The 17,302-nt window shown below is 42.1% G+C and overlaps 1 long non-coding RNA gene across 4 annotated transcripts in view; it reads right to left on the reverse strand.

The window, feature by feature from the left end:
- Positions 1-1,049: 1,049 nt before the first annotated feature.
- LOC141577143 (uncharacterized) overlaps positions 1,050-17,302 on the reverse strand; it is a 114,397-nt gene continuing 98,144 nt past the window's right edge. For all 4 annotated transcript variants that reach the window (XR_012505773.1, XR_012505777.1, XR_012505775.1 and 1 more), the window contains one exon: positions 1,050-4,578. This is a non-coding gene — a long non-coding RNA (uncharacterized LOC141577143). The remainder of the gene's footprint in view (positions 4,579-17,302) is intronic.

Raw genomic sequence — 17,302 nt, forward strand, 5'->3', positions numbered from 1 at the left:
TTTGAACACGTGCTGGGGCAGCGTGTGCTTGTCAGTTCTTGGGTTTAAATTTTCTGTTCTAATTTCTATAATGGGGTATATTGACAGATACACTCCATGTAAACAGAAGCTCTGTGGGGTTTTCAGCAACTTCTAAGAACATAAATATTCCTGAAGCAGCTAATCTTCCTCCCAACAAGTGAGGAGCAAGCCGGCAAGTCCTGGGGGCCTGTGGCGGCCAAGCTGTGCAGCCCAGGCTGCTCACCGAGGAACAAGGAGAAAATCTTAAAAACCTACTTCCATGCTGTCTTTCACAGAATCTCAGAAATGAACGTTTTAATATCTAAAGAGGGGTGTTTTTTTAAAATAAATTTTTTATTTTTTTCCTTTTTCAGTTTTATCAGGTAGAATTTTTACAGTTCAACTTCACATACACATATTGCATTTAAATACATGTATAGAGCATACTGCATTTTTTAGTTTACATATATGTACTAATTATTGTTTCATAAGAACAGATTAGAGCTTTAGATTTTTAAAATTAGTTACCAGAGGAATAAGGACATCTACAAAAGAATAAACAGAATATGGTAATCCAATCACAAAGGATGGTCAGATGTGCTTGCATATATTCAAGAAATCAAAACAATATTTAGTTCATTTGTGGTCTTATTATTATTGCTATTAATTTTAGATTCCCCATAAATGAAGTCATATGGCATTTTTCTTTCTCTTTCCACCCCACTTCACTTAGAATGACAGTCTTCAGGTCCATCCATGTTGCTGCAAATGGCATCTTTTATGGCTGAGTAGTATTCCATTGTATACATGTATCACCTCATCTTTATCCAGTCATGTGCTGATGGACATTTGTGTTGTTTACATGTTCCTTGTTCTATGTCCCTTCTGGCAACAATTACGGATTTTAAATATTTTCCACCTTAAAATCCTTCCTGAAGGAGATGTGGTAACTGGAATCAAAAACAGTTACAGCACAGGGTTGTTTGTGATAGCCTTGGGGGCTTGGTAGAAAGGTTGGCAGAAAGGATTTCAGATTCTGATCAAATGAGTCCTCCTCTTGTAGCCCTGCTGACCGCCTCTCTCACGGCCTGCCCTACAAGTCTGACCAGTCCCTTCTGTGAATCCTACTGTATTGTGCACAAATTTTGTCCAATTGGTGTCATCCAGTAGGGACCTTAAGTGAGGCACCCAAGCTCCTGTGTTGGTTTCTTCCATCAGCCCTTACTTCCTTGGGAGCCAGGACTGTCTCATTGCCCCAAGGATCCCTAATGCCTAGTGAGATGCATGATAAAGCTGGTACTTAATGAGCACATGGGTCAAATGGAAAAACCTGATCAAAAAAAGGCCCTCATTTTTCAGACATGCCTACTTGAGCACATAGGGTAAAATGACATGTCTTCTTGGATTTGCTGTCAAATACTTCAACAAAGGACAAATAAAAGAACAAAGGTCTGAATAAAGGAAATATGGAAAAGTTTGTGAATTCCTTAATCTGGTGATTGGCTTATTGTACTATACTTACTCATGTATACTTAAGTTAGTTTATAATTTTACTGTCATTAGCTGAATAGCAAGTATTAATGCGTATTAATTGAAATCCTTAGAACTGAACAAACTTACCCCACACAAAATCCTTAATATCCTAGTAGTTTGTCTTTCAGAAATCTTTTCCCACAAAGACAGGAAAAAAGGGAAAGGCAGATCCGTGCAGTATTTCCACGTTGTCAAAAGACCAAAGGCCGATACAAAAGAAGAGATTGTAAAAAAGATAAAGAGGCTGAAATCAATGTCCGGAAAACCTAGCTAACAATCCTAAATGGCCCAACTTAACTAACCTCAGCACTGCTGCATCAAGAATGGGGCAAATAGCACCTAGTGGATTTTTTTTTAATAAATAAATAATAATCCAGTTCCTACCACAGGCAATTATGATAAGACTGTGTATAATTTCTAACACCAACTAGTGTACAAATCATAATTTCTACTTGATTCAAACTGCTTCTTCTATAAAATTTGAATCTTTTTATTCTTAAGACAGATTTGTGGCCTATGACCTAGTGATAAAATGTTCAACTGGCTTGTATTAAAAAAGGTTCACCATAGTGAGAGTTTATTACATCAAGTATTCCTTTTTGGGAAACCCATGTGCCTTGTCACTCTCTTTCATAAGATTTCCTGTGGAAAATTCAATCCTTCATTCAGGAAAAGGCTGAGCAATATATCTCGTGGGAAAACCTTCATAAACTGCAACACAAGAAAATGAAAATGACAGTGAGCAGCCCGTGAAGCCGGCAGACACACAGCGCACGGCTGTGTTCCCGCCTCGAATTTCTTTAACCAGCAGGGAAAATGTGCATTTCAAGAAATAGACATAAACAATTTTCAGGAATTGAGCACACAATTTCCCTTTCAGGGTTTAGTGGGCTTCCATTTAATTCTATGAGAAATGTTTAAAACAACAGAACAACAGCTGAGATAGGGTTTAAAGTAACTTTTATGTCTTAGTGAAAATAAAGCCAACTGATAGTTATCATTTTTACTTTATTTGATCTCACTCTCTTACTTTACCTCCCCAACCTCCTCCAGAAAATGATTGTGAACATCCCCTCCTGTGTCAGAAGGCTAAGTAGAAAGTACCAATCAAATGGAGGTGGGCTTTGTTGTTTTATTTTTCAAAACAAACAAGTTTAATTCATGTGATTTAATAATTTACATCAGAAACAAAGTCTACTCAATAAATGGTAGCCAACACATGTCATCATAGCTGCTCATCAGGTTTGGCCCCATGTTACACACTTTTACATGGACATGTGCCATGTGCTGTCATGGGAAATGGTGAGTGGGGACAGGGCCTCTGCTCTCACAGGGCACACAGCCTGGTGGGGGAGGTGGTGTTCAATCATTGCCCTTTTTTTTAATATACTTACAAATTATGGGAAATGCTATTTAAAAAGAACAAAATGAGTCAATGAAAGTGAAAAATACAAGGACAGTATTTAGGCTGAGGGAAGACAGGGAACCTCTTTGAAGAGCTGACACTCCACTGAGACCCAAAGGACAACTCCGGTGCTGCAGGTGAAAGGCAGGGACACATTGATAAAGGGCTGATATCCAGAATATACCAAAATCTCTTTAAACTCAACAAGAAGGATGAACAACCTGATTAAAAAATGAGCAAAATTCCTGACACAGACCTCATCAAAGAAGAAATCTAGATGCCAAAGAAGTCTATGGAAAGATGCTCCACAGCATCTGTCATCAAGGGGATGCAGACTGAAACAGCGAGGTACCACTGCACACCTGTCAGAACTGCCAAAACGCAGAACACTGACAGCACCGAATGCTGGTGAGGATGTGGAGCGTCAGGAATTCTCATGCATTGCTGGTGGGAATGTAAAATGGCCCAGATACTTTGGAAGACGGTCTGGCAATTTTTTACAAAACTAAACGTACTCCTAACACATGATCCGGCAACTGTGCTCCTTGGTGTTTACTCGACGAAATGGAAACTTATGTCCACACACAAAACTGCATACAGATGTTAATAGCAGCTTTATTCATAATCACCAGAACTCAGAAGCAACTAAGCTGTTCTTCAGTAGGTGAATGGATTAACTGTGGTCCAGCCAGAAAATGGACTATTATTTGGTGCTAAAATGAAATGAGTTATCAAGGCATGGAAAGACATGGAGGAACCTTAAATGCATATTACTAAGGGAAAGAAGCCAATCTAGGAAGGTTCCGCAACTGTCTGATTCCAACTGTATGGTGTTCTGGGAAAGGGAAAACCACAGAGACTAAAAGATCAGTGGCTGTCAGAGGCTAGAGGGGAAGGAGCAATGAATGAGGTGCAGCACGGAGCATTTTAAGGTCAATAAGGCAGACTACTCTGTATGATGCTGTGACGGTGGATACATGTCATTGCACATCTGTCCAAACCCACAGAGTGCACACCACCAAGTGTAAATCCTAGTGTTAACTCTGGGCTCTGGGTGATGATGACGTGTCAGTGCAGGTTCACCCATTGTCACAAATGCATGCTCTGGTGCAGGCGTCAATAGTGAGTAGGCTGTGGGGACAAACTGCAGTTCATACACTGAATCCAGCCCCAGACACCGCTGTTAATAAAGCTCTGTGGGTGTGTGGAATGTCCGGATGCTCTGGCGTCTGAACAGCAGAGCTGAGCAGCTGCACCAGAGATCAGGAGGTTTGCAGACCCTGAAATATTTACTCCCAAGCCCTTGACAGAAAAAGTCTGCTGAGCCCTATTCTAAACGAATCACAATTCACCCTGATGAGACAGGACAGCAGGGCCCAAACCAGGCATGGTTAATGGGACTGAAGCAATGTTTTAGTTCCAACACCTTTGCTGAAGTCCTGCAGATCCAGCGACAGACTTTAGCCAGGAAACGTCTGCAGAAGGAGTCGGTAGCAGGCCTTCCCGCCAGGCTCCGTAATGCCGGGGGCCGCGCGCTGCACGGGGGCCACCCGCTTGAAGAAGGCGGACTTGCGGTGGAAGCCGATCAACTCATAGAGCTCGGAGAGGATGCTGCACTGCTGAATTCTCTCCTAGGAATGCTGAAGCACAGGGAGAAAAGCAACAAGCATCTGAACGAAACATGTAATGGAAAAAATACCCGTAAAAAATTTTCCCTTAAAACAGAGACCGAACGACACAGGAAGGACGAGGAAGGCTGACTTCATGCACTGATGGGACCGGATGCAGAAATGCAGGGAAGCAGCGCTGTGCGGATGCTCCAGACCCCCTCTGGTCCCCACCTTTCCGCGTTCCGCCTCTCCTTTTACTAGAAAGTTCCGTATTCCCTGAAACAGAGGAATCTGCTACCTAAACATGGGACACAGAGAAGGGAAAGAGGAAAAGGACGGGAAAGTAAAGGAACAACAGTTCATCTACACCCTAGGGTTTGGGCGGGACTTTCACCAAACACACAACCTCTCAAAGCACAGAGCACACAGTGAGAGACTGACAGGGTGACTGCGACTTCTGCTCCTTAAACACAAGCTACCTGCCAGCACACGGTGTGCCCGTTACTGAATCATTACAATCATTTCAGAAACTATTACTACCCCAGCTCACAGGCAAGGAAATCTGAATCTCGGGGAGGATTTATTATTATCATGGACAAATTCCCATGGCCCAGAAGTGTCAGAGCCTCCGGCAGACCCTGAACTAAAATGCTCCTCATCACCACGGGCCCTGAGCCTCAGGCTGAGGCCACGTTAGGTCTGCACCGGCCCAGAGCACGAGTCTGTGGGACAGGGAGTGGTCCCATTTGAAGTGCCAGGCCAAGGCCCTCAGGAACATATGTAATGAAACCAAATACCCAAACTCATTTCCAACGCACTTCCCTGTCCGGTAGGACTGCTCAGCACATCTGGCTTATCACCTTTGCACAGGCTGTGCAAGGGGCCCAGACAGTGAAGTGACGTCCCCATGGAAGTGGCTCAGAGACCGCTTCATCACAGGACAGACTCTCCCGGCTTCCAACGTTAACTCTCCATTCCATTTCCAACTGGAAAGTAAGTTTAGACTTGTTTTCCTCTCCAGAAACAAAGACAGTGGTAACATCAGTGGGAAACTCAAGACTGAGGAAGAGTCTCCTGGCCATTTGGAAGGATAGGCTGGGGAGGGAACAGAGATAGGGATCAGAAAGACCCGTGTTCCAGTCCAAAGTCTGCACATCACTCGCTTTGACAGTTTCCTTATTAATACAGGTGATAAAATCTAATTATGATTGTTTTGAAAACTAAAAGAAATAACGTATGCCACTAGCATAGGTGTAAAATCCTCCATGAGTGTTCCAGAAATGGACGTGACCATGGTTAGATACTGTCTGCCAAGTATTGTGTGCTAAGCTCACATCAGCCAGCCAGAGATGTGCCAGAGAATGCCTCAACAGCCATCAGCCTTCTCCAACTTGGAGACTCACAGTGTCCGAAGAACAGGCAGTGGTGGATGCTTTGGGACTCTGTGGAGGTAGCACTCCAGTGATGACTTTAAAAAGCTGGGGAGAATTTAGGGGACCATACATTTCAAATACAGTAAACTCATTCCATGTCTTCAAATATTCATCTGTAGCCATGATGATTCAGAGAGGAAATACATATTCAAACGTACATCATTTTCCCACATAAGTGCATCAAAACAATTTGGAAAGAATGTAACTTTCTTCTCTAGATCACACAGTGGGTATTACAAGGTTTGTATTGACAGCACTACGTGTAAATCATCTGCAAACGTAACTGGGTCCATTATCAGTCATCATCATTTGAAGGGAAGGATGGAAAAGAACAAAGCCAAGCTAATACGCTCCGGTAATTTGTTGGGTTACGATGTCACAGAGGAGACGGACAGCTCAACAAGGAACCACTCTGCCGTGATCACGGAGCCGGGGAACGGGATGGGCGGCAAGATGTATGGCGCAGCCGTAGCTGTGCCCGCCCTTCTAGGCAGGTACCCAGTCACTTTGACAAGGTGTCAAAGTGTATGCCCACGTCCTCATCACCTGTCATGCATTAAAGAGAAATGGAAACCTATAAACGGCCAATAACCTCGGTGGGTACACCGTCCAAAGTGCAACGTCACAGTTTGACAACTGGCCATCCCCGTTCCCTGGGCTTCATTCTTGGAGAACCTTAAAAACCACTACTCTGTCCTCAAGAAGTGCTGCCTAATTGTCCTATATTTGGCTCAGGGATACAGCACGTTCACGTGGACTTTAATGTCTGCACAGATTTGACTGTCTTTCTCCAGGTTCACTTGTCCATTCTGAAGAGGCCTGAGTTAAGTCCAAACTCCATAAGATCAATTCCCTCCAGTGACAACTCAACGAGCCTGCAATTACAAACCAAATGAACAGGACTGTCCTCAGCTAAAAATGTCACCCGCCCTTCACTGCTTTCTTAATCTCCTGTCCTGGCTAATTGCAACAGTCTAACACCACCCTCCACCAAGTTACCCAACTATGTCAAATAGAAAGTAAGGTCCATAAAAGAGGTGACAACTCCATAGTCACCTCTGAATTCCTAGCATATATTAATGTCAATAAATAGAACTATGATTATGGCTTCTTTCCTTTAAAACCTTTCTGGTTATTTAAATGAGACCATGGAAGGGAGGTGTTTGGGTCCAGTATCTTGATCCAGAAGACTCTGGAGACCTTTTTCGGAATGGCTGCCCACTGATTCATTCAAAACACAACTTCTCTTTCCGGGAGGAGCTGTGATTTTCTGCCAGGAGTTTGTTGTCAGTCTCATGCCAGAACAGATTTAAACTAAATACTTACATTGGATATGTTATTTTTCCCCGCTTCCAAAAAAATTGACTTTCCTTACTTCCTTGCCTTGAGGAATGCTTTTTTACTTTTCTTTCTAATTCACCCTTTTATAAAGCAGGATTCTCAGGATGTGCTTGGCCTTACATAAGAACAGCCATCCAACTCCCAGTGTGAGAGGCCTGGGGCTCACCTCCTGCCCTCCTGTCAAGGCAACTGAAACTCAGTTCAGGAGCCAACTGGCCCCCCAGGGCTTCTAAGGCTCGTGTATCTCCCAGAATCCCTGCTTTCTGGTTGACTTGGCTTCTGAGGTTTTCCCCTCACTTTCTTGACAATTAGCTGTGCAGCTTGAAAGATGAGGAAAGAAGGTCTTATTTCTTAATCAGCATTTTAAGGAACTTATGTAATGAAGGTTTTCAAGAGTTTCTAGAACCCTCCATTGCCGAGACAGAAAACACACTAGATATATTCTAAATCTAGCTATCATGTGCATTTTTTATTTGCTTTTGTTTTCTTAACTGCTAACAGACATTTTTGAATTAAAAAATAAAATAAGGCCCCAAATAGGATAGAACATTGAAGAGGAAACAAAATTAAAGGGGAAAGACAGAAAAATGATAAGTACTCTACAAAGTTAATAGAAAAAATACACTATGGATCAGATCAGCAGTTCTCAGTAACAGCTAATTGAAACCTGACTATGAGGTAAAATGTCTCTCCTGTCAGGAGACGGCCAAAAGAAAACAGAATTAAATCAACAAACTAAAATTCTAAGTCTGGCGAAGTAGAGAAGTCTACCAGCTAAATGTGTTTTCTTCTGGAAAAGAGGGAGACTCACAAGATCTTTTCTGTGGAGCCTGAGCCCAGGTGAGGATGGTGAATTGAGCTCTGTAAGTACCCAATTAGCAAAGTGAGTGATGAATAAAGAGACGTGAGCTTTGATGACAGAGATGATACTACTATTCACTTGTCCTGTAAGTATGTCTTCACGTTCAATGATCAATAACTTGGCGTCCTCAGGGATTGAGATTATAGGAAAATGCACAGCCTGGGCCTAGACCTCCTCTGTGATTGTGGCACTGCACTTACATGTTTCAAGGGCACCACCAACTCCACCCTCTGCCTCTCCCAGCTCAGTCCCATCACTCACAGTTGTGACTGGACCCCTCCTTCAGGGCCCAATTTCCTCAGTCAACGAGTCACACCACCCACACCTCACCTACAAAATTCTCACTGGCACTCCCTCAGCACTGACTGTGTGCTGGGGACCACGCTGCACATTGTGCACACGTTATCTCACTGGATCTCCACAGAAGTCCTGGGAAGTCGGTATATCACTGCTTCAAGTAATAAGATAAATTGTTTCACTTCCTTGAGTGCGTCATCCAAAGTGACACGGCTACTGAGCCACAAACCTGGGACTGAAAACCATTTGAAAATTGAACACTGCTACACCTCATAGCCACCCTACTCTGACTTATCACATCACCTCCTGCCGAGCCTTCTAAATGTTTCTAAGCATTCTACAAGACAAAAGTGATCTACGAGAGCACCCCTCTCCCCTACTTAAATTCTGACAATGACGTTCCACTTCCCTTAGGAGAAAGCCCCACCGGGCCTGAGCACAGCCCAACGGCCCGGCAACCGCGTTCCCTGCGCGGCCGCGCCGCCTCACCCACCACGCAGTGCTACACGTGAATGTCCAGGACAGGGATGCTGACTCCGTACACCCCGGGGCTCTTCTTACTCAAACAATGATCAACCTCTTCAGTGCTGACTCTCAGAAAAATGTTTTCTCTGGATGAATCAGTATCTTTTTCCTTACAACTTCCCATCATTGATAATGAGCTCCCCCCAAAAGAGAGAAAACCTAATACTCAGACTCCTTATCTGTAAAGTGTGAATAACAAGGAAATATGAGAGGTTTTAAGCGGAATAATATTCATGTGAGGCTGAGGGACAATTCCCAACATACAGTAAGCACTCAATATGTGCTTACTTAATATTAATAAAATAGATTCCATTCCAGCAACCTTAAATCAATGCTTTATGGCTTTGTCCAAAAGACTACCGACAAACTATTGGACGAACCCCTTTGAGCAGATCCACCCAAGCGTACTGGGATAGGTAAGACTTGACTCCAGTTACAGCTGCACCCAACCAGCACTACGGGGCGGGGGCAGTTTGCTCAAACTCTTACATGTTGTTTGAGAATTTAGTTGTAGTTATTGAATAAATACAGGTATTATATAGTCAAAGCTCCTGAAACATAAATCTTCAAAGATTGATGCAAATTAGTTTCAAGTACAACACTCTCACTAGAAATTATTTGAAAATTATAGTCTTAGCTCCTCCACACATCAAAAGGGCATTTTCTTAATGTATCTGACTATATACACTGAAAGGATTGTTTAAAAGAAATTAAGATGAAGCCATAATGAATAAGCTTTCAGTATAATCTGCACAAAGCCCCACCCAAGGGTCTCACTTCTCACTTCCACATAAGTGTTCAGGTAGCTTAACCTGGGTCTTGGTTTCTTATGACACGGGGGTGGGAAGAATTGTGGATAGATTTATGTAGCAAATATAAATCTAGGGTATTTGCTGTGTAGGAATCCTAGAAATAAATAAATTGATATATAGTCCCACCCTTAGGAAGCTCAGCCTTTCCAACTACAACAGCATTAAAAATAAAATGAGAGATACATTTAAGAAAATTTTACAAGATTTGCACATTGAACATTTTGAAGTATCACCAAAAAAAAATTAAAACATCTACATATATGGAAGGCATCCCATGTTCATGGAATGGTAGACAATATTGTTAAAAATGTTAAGACTCCCGAAAGTGATCTACAAATTTAATGGAATCCCTATCAAAATTCCAGCTGACTTCTTTGCAAAAATTGAAGTACTGATGCCAAAATTCATATGGAAGTGCAAGGGACCCAGGTCAGCCAAAACAATCTTGAAAAAGAAGAGCAAAGTTGGAGGACTCACTCAATGGTTACTACAAATCTATAGTACTCAAGTCATTATGGTACTGGCATAAGTTTGCATGCATAAATCTATGAGACACAATAAAAAATCCAGGGGGGAAACTTACATTTACAGTCATTTTTCCAGAAATGTGCCAACAAAATTCCATTGAAAGAATAGTCTATTCAACAAATGGTGCAGAGACACCTGGGTATCTGAAGGCAAAAGAATGAATCTGGAATCTGGACCCCCGTATTTTATATAACAAATAAAATATTAATTCAAAATGGATCACAGACGGAAATGTAAAAACTAAATGTATAAACATTCTAAAAGAAGACATAGTTTAAATCTTTGTGGTTCAAGGATATGCTATGGCTTCCTAGATACAATACCAAGAGCACAAGTGAAAAAAAAGAAAGATAAAATTGACTTCATCAAAATTAAAACCATTTGTTACAAAGGACATCATCAAGAAAGTGAAATGAAAGGGGAAGGGTGTAGCTCAAGTGATAGAGTGCGTGCTTAGCAAGAAAAATAAAATGAATAAATCTAATTACCTCCCCTAGAAAGAAATTGTTTTAATGTTTAAAAAAACTAAAGTGAAACGACAATCTGCAGAATAGGAGAAAAATTTTGCAAAGCATATATCTAATAAGAGACTAGTATCCAGGATATAAAACAAATGCTTACAACTGACCAATACAAAGAAAATCGACCCAATTTTTAAATATGCCAAGTATTTAAATAGATACACAATTGGCCAATAAGCATATGAAAAGATGCTCAGCATCACTAGCGAAATCAACATCAAAATGATATCTGATTTTACACTCACTAGGATGGTTATAATCAAAACATGGACAATAACAAGTGTCGGTCAGGAGGCAGAGAAATGGGAACCCTCAATACGCAGCCATTGGAAAGGGGCAATGGTGCAGCTTCTTTGGAAAAGCCTGGTGTTTCCTCAAAAGGTTAGAATTATATGGCACAGCAATTCCACTCCTACATATAGAGTCATCCCTCAGTATCCTCGGGGGGTTTGTTTCAGGAACCCCCCACCCTGGATACCATAATCCAAGGATGTTCGAGTCCCTTTACAATCAGCCATCTGGATCCATGAAGTGGAAACTACAGAAATGGCGGGCCAACTGTACAGCCAACAGAATGAAAATATATTCTCACAAAAACTTGCACATCAATATTCATGGCAGTATCATTCAGAGTAGCCAAAGGTTACAAAAAATTTCCATCCATCAATGAACGGATAAACAAAATTACCAAGAATAGGCCCACAAACTTTTGGTCATTAAATCTTTGACAAAGGATGTGAGAACATACAATGGAGTAGACAGCCTCTTCAGAAAATGGTGTAGGGAAAAGTGGACAGCTGAATGTAAATCAATGAAGTTAGGCCACTCCCTCACAGCATACACAAAAATAAATTAAAATGGCTTAAAGACTTAAACATGTAGACAAGACACTATAAACCTCTTAGAAGAAAACATAGGCAAAACATCTGACATACATCTCAACAATGTTTTCCTAAAGCAGTCTACTCAAGCAATAGAAACTCAAGCAAAATAATACAAGTAGGATCTAATTAAACTTACAAGCTTTTGCACAGAAAAGGAAACAAAAAGCAAAACAAAAAGACAATCTATGGAATGAGAAAAATAGTTGCAATAAATGAAACTGACAAGGGCTTAATTCCCAGAATATGTAAATAGCTTTTACACTTAATAAGAAAGAAAAACAAACAATTCAATTCAAAAATGGGCAGAAGTCCTAAAGAAACTTTTCTCCAATGAAGACAAACAAATGGCCAATACGCACATGAAAAAAATGCTCAATATCATTATCAGAGAAATGCAAATCAAAACTGCAATCAAGACTCAACTCTCACCAGTCCGAATAGCCATCATTCAGAAGTTCACAGACAGTAAATGCTGGAGAGGCTACGGAGAATTGGGAACCCTCCTGCACTGTGGTGGGAATGCAGTTTGGTTGAGCCATTGTGGAAAACTGTATAGAGGTTCCTCAAAAGACAAAAAATTGACCTCCCATATGACCCAGCAATCCCACTCCTGGACATATATCCAGAAGGAACCCTAACTCAAAAAGACACTTTTACCCCAATGTTCACAGCAGCACTATTTACAATAGCAAGACATGGAAACAACCTAAATGTCCACTGAAAGATGACTGGATAAAGAGACTGTAGTATATTTCTCCAATAGACTACTATTCAGCCATAAAATAATAATAAAGTAATGCCATTTGCAGCAACATGAATGGACCTGGAGAATGTCATTCAAAGAAAAGTAAGCCAGAAAGATAAAGAAAAATACCATATGAGATCGCTCACATGTGGAATCTTAAACAAAAAAAATCAAAAATCAAAGACACAAAAAGATAAACTTATCTACAAAACAGAAACAGACACAGAGACATAGAAACCAAACTATGGTTACCAGAGGGGAGAGGGTGTGGGAAGGAATATATTGATAGTTCAAGATTTGCAGATACTGAGTATGTATAGAATAAACCGCAAGTTTATACTGTATAGCACAGGAGAATATATTTAATATCTTATAGTAACTTATGTTTAAAAGAATATGAAAATGAATACAGGTATGTTCCTATTTAACTGAATTGTTGTGCTGTACACAAGAAACTGACACAACATTATAAACTGACTAGACTTCAATGAAAGTATTTTTAAATAGACCAAAAACGAAAAACAAGAAAAAGGATATTATGAAACCAAAAGAATAAAGTACTGACTCAGGCTACATTATGGATGAACCTTGAAACTTTATGCTAAAATAAGCCAGACACAAAAGGACAAATAGTGCCCTTTAAGGTGAACTGTATCTAAGCGTTTACTGTACCACTTCTGTAAATTTTCCGGAGGTTTGAAGTCTATCAATATCAAAATAAAATGTATTATTCATTAAAATCATAAAAAGCTTCCTCACAGGAGGGCTTTAATTATTAAATTCAGAAATGCATGTAAAGCTCCTGGAAAAACACTATGCACGTCCACACACAGACACTGCTGTCACTGCCGCTCAGAGGGTGGTGCCAGCGCTGATGAGGGCTGCCTCCACTCGCTGCCCTGCAGACAGGAGTGAGGGCCTTGGCTCTGACAGGCAGAGTGAGCGTGACCCTGGGTCAGACACAGCCATGCCCCAGACTCTGCGTTACCCAACTTTCTTATACAAACTGCAACATATAATGTAAACATGCTACAGGGATGTATCTTACAACGCAGGGAATACAGCCAATGTTTTACAGTAACTATAAATGGAGCATCTATTGTACACCTGAAATATATCATATTTTAAATCAGCTATATCTTTGTAAAAAATTAAAAAATAATTTAAAAATGTTATCACTTTAATATTCAATTCAGTTTTTAAGTAATTACTAAACAGCTTAGAATGTATAAAAGCATTTAAGTGTGATGTTTGTTTACATATTTATTTACTTTTAGCCTCCTGCTAAAAGAGAAATTAAACAATTTTTTTAAACACAGCTTAACAACCATAACAACAAAAAGGCAAAACTGAGAGTGAAGAGAAAATGGAGATTCAATACTTAAATGAAACCAGTGGGAGGTAAAGTCATAAAAATGGATTCCATGAAGTCAGGGCAAGTGTTAAAGTCCGAATAGAAATTCAGGTGTAAGATTCTTGACAGATAAAGCAAAAACAAAAAGATGATGGGGAGGGCGGAACAGCGTGTGCTTAGCGTGTACAGGGTCCTGGGTTCGAACACCAGGGCCTCCACTAACAGATAAATACACCTAATTACCTACCCCCCCAAAGAGCCCCAAAGAAAAGAAAAAGAGAAATTTTATTTCCCAAAGAATCCTGATATTAAATTTGGATTAAATACTTAAAAAAAAAAAAAAAGAAAAACAGAAAAGATGAGTGACACTGTGAAGGAAAAGCCCAGCTGGGCTAACAAGCTAAGTCACAAATCTAAGTGTGATAAGTGTCCGTTTACTGATCTAAGTTTTGCTGGGCTAACTGGTAAATCCAATGTCAACAATTGTCAGTAATGTGATCTGTTCCAAATTGATAAGCTTCAGTGTACTGATTCCTTGCTTTTTGTTGTTGGAGCCTTATTGGCTAATAGCCCCATACTTGTAATTAAACCTATAAAACCTCACGTGCAGGTCTTGGAGGTGCTCAGAGCTTCGGAACAGAAGCCCCTCTGAGCCCGCCGGGGTAATAAATCTCAGTACTCCAACCCTCTGTGTGGTGCTTATTTCTTGGCTGGCCTGTTGTTTCCATAACAACACAAGCGACGATGCCCGTGAGATAGTTCTGCAGTGGCTGCTGGCAGGTCCCCATGTCTCACGTGGGAAAATCTGAAACATCCTTCTCAACACTCAGAGTCATCATAAGCCCACACCTCACCTCCCTCTGTTAAATGCAGGAGCACAGGCAGGGCCCGGCCTTTGTTCTCTCTGTGTCATCACAGTGAGATAGGATGGAAGGGGGCAGAGCACATTCATTCAAGGAAGGCCACAACAATTAACACCATAATGGTGAAGGATTCAACCCCCAATAGGCCTTGAGGCACAGGATGAAGAGATTTAACTTCTAGCAGATCTTGAGCTTCATTATGCACCCACTGTAATAGTAACATGGTGAATAACATGCCCCAGGCACCATGGCAGTCCCAAGGCTAGCCACAAAAAGTCAAAGGGTGGGAAATGGTCAACTCTCTGGGAATACAAGCCCCTTGGCCCTAAGGCTGATCCTTCTACTTATTAGCATATGAAACAACCAAGCCCAAGAAAAAAGAGCAACACAACACCACCTCGGGGTCACCACTCTCTCTCACTCTTCAGAGAAGGCCCACACTATGTGGAGTGTGTACCTACTTTTAATCTGAGCATCAAACCCCCACAACTCGTGACGTTTCTCTTGCGTTTCAATGTATCTCTCTGAATAAATATACCTTTACTCAACACTGGCTTGCTCTTGAATTCTTTACTGCATGAAGCCAAGGAACAAAATCTGGTGGGGCACGCCCCAGGGGCTCATCCAAAGCCTGAGTCACAGCCCTTCTCATGCGTCACGTTTTTTTTTTCTTGTATCAACAGGACTGGGTTGTGAAGGGAGCTCTGAGGCCCCAGCTAAGGGACAGAAGCAGCCCCCAGGGCTCGAATTGGCGGGCAGCCTCTTCCCCAGCAAGGGCCCTGGGGTCTGCCCAGTTCTCTGTGTTTCCCTGTTGTGCTGACTCCCCAGCCAGAGAGCGTTCTCCCTAGGCCTGTCCCCACAAAACCCTTCTCTCCAAAATACAAGCACATCATGTCACAGTCCTCTTGTTCAACCAGGAAATGTTCAACCCACTGTTTCCCTCCCCAGTAAAGTACCTAACTGTCCTCCCTCCCATCCCACCACTTCTTTCTTTGTGACAACTCTGCACTCCCCACCCACCATCCTGAACGCAGGTGCCTTGCTGGCTGGGACCGAGATGTTTCAGTCTCACACATCCTGCGCCCATTCACTTTCCCCTTGTTACCTTAAAAAAGCCTTTCCTGAGTCACCCACAAATCTGATACTGAACATCACAAAGTGCTGAGTTTGCAGTCACTGTGTGCATACCTCCCAGGTTTTGACTAGGTTTCCTTCACAAGATCTTCATTAAGGAGCTGCATCAAGAAGTTTAAAGAGTCTTTTCTTACATCTGAGCGGAGGAGCCTGCAAAAAATTTAAATGGCTTTGAAGAGAGGGTTAACCAGGGACAGAGGGTTAGCAGGTCCTATTCAACAGTGTCATGAGGCAAAATGTTCTTCAAAGGCTCAGAGTGGCTTCTGAACGTGGAGTCAGCAAGGAGGAGGTGACAGGCAGTGAGTAGGGTGGGTGACACTGGGTGCGCTTCCCCAGCTGGGGAAGAATTGGATTTTGTTCTAGTTTTCCAAACAATTTCTTACTACCTTTTTCACCTATTGTCACATACCATTTCCTATGAATTAAGAATATCAATGTCAGTCATTTGGGCCACTTGGGAGAAGCAACACGATGCCATTCACAGGGCTGGGACATGACAGCCACACCAGTCTAGGTTGATAGACCAGTGGGGGTATTTCCAAGGTGATCACGGGCATGCAGCAAACTCCCCAGCTTCAATGACCTCATCTCAAAGGTGGGGCCAATAAAACTACCAAGAAAAGTGCGTGATGATTATTGCCGACAACTGTTTACTAGGTAATTGCCCGTGACAGCTGCAGCTTAATGGGGAATGAGTATGATAACAAGGCCCTGTCTACCTGGCCACACGCTCCCTGCCTTCCTGCCTTGGTGCAGCAGCAGAGTTTGTTTAGGCGATATGAACTCCCCCAGAGCAGCACTGATGGGAAAGCTCGCAGCTCTGCACTGCGAGGTGTGTTCCTTTCCTTCTCAGAGCTGATCACAGTTTGCTGTCATCTGTTTTTATGTTTATCCCTTTTATAACAGCCTCCCCCCGGAGTTTTTGCTCAAGCAGCGCAGGGCCAGTGTGTCTTGCGGCCTGCCAGATATTCTGGGCTGGGAAACAGCTGACCCCACATCTGGCTCTGGTGCTGAACGGAGAGGGCAGAAGGCCCTGGGGCACATGCTGAACCGAGGCCACTATACCCAGAATTATGATCTGACTTTGGGCAAATTACAGTCTTCTTTACCCTGAGATTCCTCATCTGTCCATGAAAATAAATGCCCATGGCACACAGAGTTACAAGGATTAAAGGAAATCACCAAATTCATAACCTAGCCAAGGGGCTACCAGTGCATCCTCAACAGACAAATGCTGCCTTTACGGCTCTGACACACGCGAAGCGGGGCGTCCGCACACAGTGAACACTGCTAAATGCCAGTGTGTTAAGTGCTTCATGTGTGCTACAATACTCTTCAGAACTTACAACAATCCCAGGAAGAAACGAATAATATCATGCCCATTTCACAGATTCACCAACAGGTTAAGAGAGGTTACATTCTAGTCCAAGGCCCTATGGTGAGGAAATGGCGATT

Source organism: Camelus bactrianus, chromosome 3 (assembly GCF_048773025.1).
Source record: "Camelus bactrianus isolate YW-2024 breed Bactrian camel chromosome 3, ASM4877302v1, whole genome shotgun sequence".
NCBI classification, from domain to species: domain Eukaryota; kingdom Metazoa; phylum Chordata; class Mammalia; order Artiodactyla; family Camelidae; genus Camelus; species Camelus bactrianus.